Source organism: Molothrus aeneus, chromosome 2 (assembly GCF_037042795.1).
Source record: "Molothrus aeneus isolate 106 chromosome 2, BPBGC_Maene_1.0, whole genome shotgun sequence".
NCBI classification, from domain to species: domain Eukaryota; kingdom Metazoa; phylum Chordata; class Aves; order Passeriformes; family Icteridae; genus Molothrus; species Molothrus aeneus.
The window spans coordinates 56,677,672-56,686,223 of record NC_089647.1 but is presented as its reverse complement, the minus strand read 5'-3'; positions in this window follow the sequence as shown (position 1 = coordinate 56,686,223).

The following is an 8,552-nucleotide window of genomic DNA, read 5'->3' as shown; positions in this document are numbered from 1 at the left end:
CCCCAAGGCTGACAACTTTTCATCATAGAAAACAAGCTTGTTCCAAAACCCAGGCCCTAATGGAAAACCCTGACCTGATACATGTACGGATAGCCAACATTTAGTCCTGAACTGGCAATTAAGGTGAAAGGGGCAGTGTCTCACATCTCTGCAGCTGCAGCATGTAGGAAGAGGTCAAGCATTAAGTGTGACACATAAGGTTGAAACATAATCGTGTTGGCATGTGTGAATGCACTTGCCACTTGCTGTTTCAGCAGCAACGTTATATGTACTTAAGACATTTGTTTTTCCATACCTTAACTGCAGCTCCTAATGAAAAGTTCGTGGATTTTCCACTAGAGGGAAGTCTTGCATCCAGAATATTTTCATAGTAACAAGATGCTGAAGTCTTGTAGGTGTTGTTTTATAGTAAGAGTGTAGGAAAATGCTTATATTTTTTCCTCCTTTCAGGCATCGAAGGGAGGTTGTTGTATGTGCTTCAAAATCTGAATTAGAGTCGTGTTTGTATAACCTAGCTGTCTGTAGGCATTGATGTGGGGATCTCAAGTTGAGAGGGCAGTTGGTTAGACTTATTTCACTGAAGTACTGGAGAACAGACATTTTGGGAAAATATGTTTGAACCCACAGATGATCAGATCGTCTTTTTTGGGAAATCCCATGTCCTGTGCAAAAAGTTTCACTCAACTCCATTCCTGCCTTCAAGCTGTTGAGGAGAGGCAGAACATGTCAGCCTTGAAGATTAGCCTTCATTCCAGTTAATTTATCATGAACTAAACACATTGTCTGTTCCCCACTCGGACCTTGCTGCTTGAACATATTTCAAGTCTAGACAAAGTATTTGAGAACGTGCAGTTAGCACTTAGGAGGAGGCTCAGGTTTTGAGAGGTTCCTAGACGTATTTTAGGTATGCAGTAAGATGGAAGAACTAATACATGGTAGTTTTAGGGCTGATTTTAGGGCTGATTTAGAGTGAAAAGGGCGGTTTCTCACATTTCTGCCGCTGCAGCATCTAGGAAGAGGTCAAGCGTATGATATGATCTATAAATATGATAAATGCTCATATTTAAAGCAACACAGAAGGGAGGAAGCAAGGACCAGAGCAGGAACTGTCTTCCTCTTCCCCATACAGTGCCTAGCACAGAGAACTCCTAGTTTGAGAGTTTATTCCATGTGTAGTAAACTGTCATAAAGCCTCTCTGTAAATGCAAGCATATTATACCTGCCTGAGGCCAGGCTCTGTAAACAGTAGTGCAAAAGACATCCAGGAATCCACAAAAGGCATCAAGCACCAAAGGAGTCTGTTAACTGTCACTGGAGAGATTTAATCAAATGTTAGCTAATCCATGCATTTGACTGTATTTCAAATGAGCTCTGAGAGTTCCTGAAGTCGGAGGAACTTTTCTATTAGTAACACGTTCCCTGCATGTCTAAATACCTGTCCAGGGAAATTCAAACCACTGGGATGAAGCTGTTAGATTTGCCATGCATAAATTTTTTTGGGATCCATAAGAGAGAGCATGATTTGTTTGCTCAGGGGTTGGAGGACTGCTGCAGGTGGTGAGATGTGCACTGGTGATTAGCTCAGGCATTGCAGAGCATCCATCCCCAATGTAGCAGAGGAATGCCAGCAGTCCCTTGCTGCTCCTGCACTGCTCAGGACCACGGCACTCAGCTGTGTCATTTGTGAGCACTGAAGGAGCCATAAGGTGATTCTCCAGGGGACAGGTAATGAAAACCAACAGCCCTGTAGTGATATCAACAGGTGTAGTCCATCTTCTCTTTGGGAGCTTACACCTTCACTGAAGACTTTCTGGTTTAACAGGCAATGAATTCATAAAAATCCAGAAGGCTGGATAGCTCTGTGGTATATAGGGACACCCCTATATCCAGTGCAAAGCTATGGACACCTCAGGATGCCAGACATCTAAATTATTGCAGAGATCTGAAAATTGCAGACCTCAATCTCTAAATTGAGATCTGCAAGGCTGATTTCCTTTTTGCTTCTGAAGTGCCACCTAGACTGTAACAAATTGTGCTGAAAGATGTATATCCGTGTGATTATATATCCTTATATAATCCTTATAATCCATGTGATTATATATCCTTATCTGACAATATGTTGCTAAAAGCTTTTTATGTTCTCCCCACTGTATTTCTTCAGTCTCTCTCTCCACTTCAGGCTCTGGCACTTGCTTTTTGCTTCTGTGAACAGATTCAGGTCAACAGCTTAGCAAGAACCTTACCTGGCAAATGTGGGTTGGTTGTCTACTGATTACAGATGGATAGACAATGAAAAGACAGCAATGGCTAATCAAGGACTTGATGAGCAGCCCCCACATAGGTGTGGCAGGCTGTTTTTTACATGGCCTTCCATTCAAGGAAGGTACAAATTCCTCTCAATCACCTTCCATCTTAGGAAGTAGGGTTTTTCTAGAAGAAATTGTGATCTTTCTGTGTTTCCTATGACCATGCCTGGCTCTCCCTACCATGTTTCACAGGTAGCCTCTCACAATCCTGGCCATCTCAGAGGAGCCAGGCTGGGATGCAGGGACATGGTGGAACTGGCAGCAACAAATAACTGATCAGAAGAAAGTTGTCGCTACATTTGGCTCTCAATGATTAGACACCCTCTCATGAGCACTGACCATGTTGACAGAAGCCCTCCAAAAAACATAAGGTACTTCTGTCTCTGGTGACCACCTCTTTTCCTCTGTTGTCTCCTCCTACTCACTGAGGGCTTGTAATCTTGCTCTAATAATGGGAAACTCACATCTGTGTCAAGTGCCCAGCGTGGCACTCTGCTGTCTAGGTGTTGAGTAGGTGTGTGCTCCTTGAACTTGATTTCAGGAAGCCCAAGCAGCCCTGGATACAGTGGCACAATAGAAACGTTTCTCAGTGCCCTGGCAGGACAAATCTGGATGTGCAGAGCCATGATTTTTAAGTGTCTACAGTGGCAAAGCCTCTGCTTTGCAGTGGTGTTTCATGTTCTTCTATTTTTTTTAACTGCTTCCCTCTTGTGTAAATGCTCTGAGCTCTAGTTTTGGATGCAAGTCCTCTGACATAGATGTGCAGCTAGTAGAGCTGGGCAGTATGGAGTGAGCAATTCTGAAAGCCTGTTATTTATGAAATAAGAGTTGAAAATAGAAAATGGGCATATGGAAGAAGTTGCTGTCACAGATCCTCCCTCTGGCTAGGAGAATTAGAGCATGGTTTACTTAACTTCCATTTCTGACGAAAACAGGATTCTACTATGGCTTGTCACAAAAATTATTTGAAGCTGAGAAAAATGGGGAAAATACCCAGGGCTCAGTAATTATTCCTGAAATGAAGTGCAGTTGCCTCACTCAGAGGAAAGGGCTGGATGTAGTAGATGGTCACTGGCTGTAACGCTGATTCTTTTCTTCCCATCTATACAGTCCCCTGTGCACTGGTAACAGGAGAAGCTCCAATGGACTCAAACATTGTTCTTTCCCAACCATAAACATGCAAATCCCCATCCCTTAAAGGGGCATGAAATACCCCTGGCTAACCAAATCTCAAAGATTGCTGATTTTGTTCCACATTTGTATTGTTAATGACTCAGTGGGGTCCTGGACTATGACTGCCACTACTGCAACACAAGTAATTGAAGAGCTGCTCTCCTGTTCTAACCTCTGCAGCCACATGCCTTCAGCAAACAAGCAGTCTTGGCTCCTCCCTTTGCCTCTGACTGCCTTTCAGCCAACACAGCATAGGAGGGAGCATAAGTCTTAATTTTTTCAGCCTGTTTTGGTAGCTTGCTTCAGTGGGATGGATGGAAAGAACACCCAGCACCCCCTGCCATTCCTAAATTCCCCTGTTCTTGTGGCTATATAAGTTTCCTTGAGATTGGTGCAATAGACCATGGAAAACTCATAATACTGGTTTAATAACACAAGGACAAGTGGAAACAACAAAATGGAAACCCATGTACATTTTAAACAACAAACCAAAAACCAACACAAAACCCAGAGGGTATTCAGTGTTCCTAGGAAAATCTAATTTGAATTCTTTGGCAAGAAGTGTTTTTATACCTTTAGATGTGATCAGTATCTTTTTTGCTAGGTATTTTGGCCACAAGTATTTTTTATTATCATTGTAGTTATTAATTGCATCTATTTAGAATCTCTTATTTTCTGGCAAGATTTAAGGCTTGGGAAACAGAGTCCACAGTGTTGGATAGGAAGTAACAGATGACTGAGACAAGCAGGCTCTGTGTGCATGAGTGTGTGAAATACAACAGAAAAACTACAAAATGTGTAATTTTTAGTCACAGAAAATAGCACTGATGTGAAATATATCTACCAGAAAAATTTGCTACCTTTTATTTTCCTAATGGAGGAGACAAATTAGGAGAGATGTCTTATTGTTTTAATACATAAGACTTCCCTTGTATGTTTTGTTTCACAAGGCTTTAAATCTGCTTTCAGTGTGGTTTGTGTGTCAGATATTTTTCATAAAATACAAGCCTCTCAAGCCTTAAATTCCCTTTTTTTTTCCTTGTATGTAATCACTCACTGTTGAGTGAATACTCCTTCTCCCTTGGACAAAATTGCCATTTTTTTCTGAAGTAGCACAATATCCAGCAATCTTAACTCCTCAATTTATCAACAATTCAAAGCCAAACTAGGTGGAAAGCAACAACTGTTTTTCATTTGTATTTGAAATCATACAAGTTTCTTGATGGAGTGGTAGTCATAAAAGGTTTTGAAGCAAAACTGGCAGAAAAGTAAAGAATTCGGTACCTCCTGTTCCTGATCCGTATGTATGGTATGGTGGCAGCAACATCAGGTAGAGGTAGAGAAAGTGGCTTGCCCTGAGCTTGAGCCCACAACCTAACACAGGAAATAAATTTCTTACCTAGCATTCATAAGTATGCTTTTTCCTTTATTTTTCCCCCCACATTACCCTGTAAAATGGATATTTACTGCTACTGGACCCTTTCAGATGAGGGAGGACTTTAAGGAAGAAGAACAAACCCTTTCCTCCACTCAGCCTTGTGCAGAGTCTCATATGCAACCTCCTCTTGCAAAGGATATGTGCACAGCCTTGTTTTCCTGAAAACAGAGCCAGAATGGAGGCAATTTCTTCACTTCTAATTGCCACACAGCACTCCAAATGCCAGGATCTCTCCCCCTCCTGGCTTTCTGCCGTGGTGCCTTTGCTTACATTTTCTTGGCTTTTTGTCCACTTCTCTCTGCTTGTTGTCTGGTGGCTCCTTTGCACAGCAGGAAAAAGGCTACAAACTTCTTATGTCTTATTTAATCACTACCATCCCTCTCCTTACCTGAACTTCTCTCCCTTTCCCATGCAGTGCTCAGCCAAAGTCCCTTGACCCAGGACATTCAAAGTCTTGAGTGGTTTTGTGTCTCTTTTTACTGTGGACAGTATCTCAACATTCAACTCTATATGCCAGTGATGTCAATATAGGTTACAAATCTACTTTATCAGTTTAAATTATTTTTAATTCAACTACAACAATAGTAATTAAATCCAAACTGCCATAAATATGCTTCGGCATAAATTAACTTATTTAAAGACATCCATTCAAAACTCCAAGAGATTCTGCCTCTAGTTACTGAAAGACACAGACTGTTCACATTCAGGAGGTTAATTTGACAAGCAGAAAACTTAGAAGGATAGTAGGCCAGAGAAAGTGAGCTTAGGTTTTGGCAGAATTCAGCAGGAATGTGTATGGTTTGCTCACAAGGCCACAGCTGTGAATGGCTGTGAGCAGGTCCATGAGTTTGCATCCACTGTGCATCAGTCAAGGGCAGAGAGAAAACCCAAAGGAAATGCATCAGTCTGTCAAAACTCCAGGTTCCAGTTCAAGGTCTACAGAACATGTTGGGAGAAGAGGAAGTAAAGTCGTGTGAAAGACCTCTTGCAAAAGATTTTTTATTTTACAATCTTTCAAGATTAATATATTGCTGTGAATCACTCACTCTTCCCACTGGTGGTGTGGATTGAGCTACAGGTCATAGGCTTTTATTTAGCCCAGCTGGCAGCCAAAGCAGCAAAACACCTTGGATGGTAGTTAGGCAGCCCATGTAAAATGCCTGGCTCATGTCTCTGACAAAGTTTAATCAGGCAGATCTCCTCATTACAAAACAAGTTTAGCAATTAACTCACATAGGCAATTCCACTTGCAGCGTGAAGGATAAAATAGGCTGGAATGTCAACCACTGCCTCCTTTAAATGAGCATCCTGAAGGCAGGGCTGTGATGTGCTGCACAGGGAGACAAGTTATGCTGGTGATGTTAGATCTATTCCTGCTCTGCAGTCCAAGGAGTTGGGTTTCCCTGTGTGTCAGTCTGGCTGGCACCTGTGCTTTTTCATCCTCTGGCAGTTTTTGTTTTTCTGTTTGACAGCTGTCTTCATTTTGGGTTCCCTTGCTTCCTTCAACAAGAAGTTTGGCAATGATGCGCTGTTGTTTGTCATTCACAGGTTTTAAATTATCTAGTTTAACAAGTTGGTATTGTTACTTATGTAAAGAATTGTTATTTTCACAGACTAATAAATATTAAAAGACTTGTGGAAATTAAATATTCAAAACTCCAGGCTGCTTCCATGAGCAGGGATCTGGCACTCTGGCTTTTGTCTAGTAACAATACCAATGAGAAGACAGGTGTAGGTTTCACAACACATTTGTTTTTAACTGTGGGACTATGGTACTACTCAACAAAATTAATATTTTGGGTTATTCTTGACCTTTGAAGTGGTGAAAAGAAATGATTCATTAGACAAAAACTTTTCAGCCACTTTAGATTTGCAAATTCCCCCCCCTGCAGTTCCATTTTCTGTGTATGTGCATATGATGCTGCACCTGTACTGTGAATTGTAACCAGTTTCCAATTAATTTCTCATTCTCTTTTGGGTTTTTTTTTCTGTTTTATATGAATGCCTCAGAAGTTGTTCGTGGATCTGTGGCCATCTCTGGGCCATGCTTTGGAAGCTAGATTATTCAACCTACAGCATCAATGCCTTTTTAAACCCATTCTAGGAGTCTCTTCAGTGTAGCAACACAACGTGTTGTGTCCCAAATTATTCCATGCTTTGTTCAAAAAACTAGTGCTTCATGAGCCTTGCAGCTTGACTATATCTAAGTGCCTGTTTTAAAAGCTTTTCCCTGAAGCGTGTTTCCAGGCAGGATTTGTTGATTTAAATAGCTGTGTGGCTCACAAGTTTGTGAGGTCAAAAATGCAGTAGGAAACCACTGTAAACATCGCGTCACCAGCTGAGGAGGATCTGGAGACACTCTGTCGAATGGGCAAGAAGAAATTCACTTCAAATACAGCTTGGACGGTTGCCTAGAAAATGAGAGGGATTCAGTAGCTGAGGTTTACATTAGGAGTTGTGTTGGATGTTTCTCCCCATAAGCATGAGCAGCCAGGCGTGTCAGCCTGCAGAGTTTCAGGGCACTGCACTTAAAAGTAACTTCTTCCTTTTGCTGCTGCTCCTGTTGGCATCTGTGCCAAAAGTGCAGCCAGTTCAGCTGGAGCATGCTGGGGCCTTTCAAGAATATTTATGGATGTGCATGGCTACATGGTCCATGACATAGAACCAATAAATATAAAAGTGAGTCTTTGTTTCCTCTTGTATAAGCTAATGGTTTATGTGGAAAACTGAAATTCACCATCTGTCTTGGTTGCATTCAGCAGAATCTAGGCTGCTTAGGAGAAAACATGAGTATTTACTGAAAGAATGTTAAGAGATTAGTCTGTGGAGCAGTAAACACAACTAAGTAGTTTTAAGCCCAGGTTGTCTTAAGGACAGAAGATATCCCAAACACATGGCTGTAAAGAAGGGAAGTTTATAGAATAATTTCTTCATCATGCCTGGAAATTATTCTGAAAATGGTCAATGTGAGTGTAAGATAATAATTTAAAGAGAATGCCAGGGATAAATTCTTATATCACTACAGGGAAGCGGTTGGTTTTTTTTCCTACCTATCTATACCCTCCTTTTATTAGCTCCCTGAGCTGAGCCCATTCAACTCAGTTCAACAGAAAATTACTCACTTTCTTCCTGGATTAGTTTTCTGCTGTTCTAAAGTGTTGAATTGGCTCAGCAGCAGATGAGAAAAACCTGCTTAAAAGACATGCAGAAGGTCTAGGCCAGGAGCACAAGAAGAGAGAAGGAGGCAGGTGGAAGGAGTCCTTTTCTGGCAGGCCCCAAGCAATGCGGGTTCTCATACAGCTTCATCCCCCTTTGTGCTCTTTCTTTGTGACATGACCTCAGACCCTGTCCCAAAAGGCTGTGAGACTGCTTGACCATCTCTATGAGAAACAACAGGAAGAGCACAGGAGGACTATCAGCCCTTGGTTATTTTGCCAGTATTCCTCAGCAAATGGACAGATTCAAGCCTAACCTCAAGCACCTTTTACCCCTAAGCCAGGCTGTGCTCTAGACCAAGCACCAGTGCTCGGTGGGGGTGTGTGGAACAGGTAGAGTTGATCATATGTGATTGAGCAAAAGAGATTTGACATCAGCTGCAGGGCCAGGTCCTTGTCTTTTGGGGCTGTGAGCTGTGC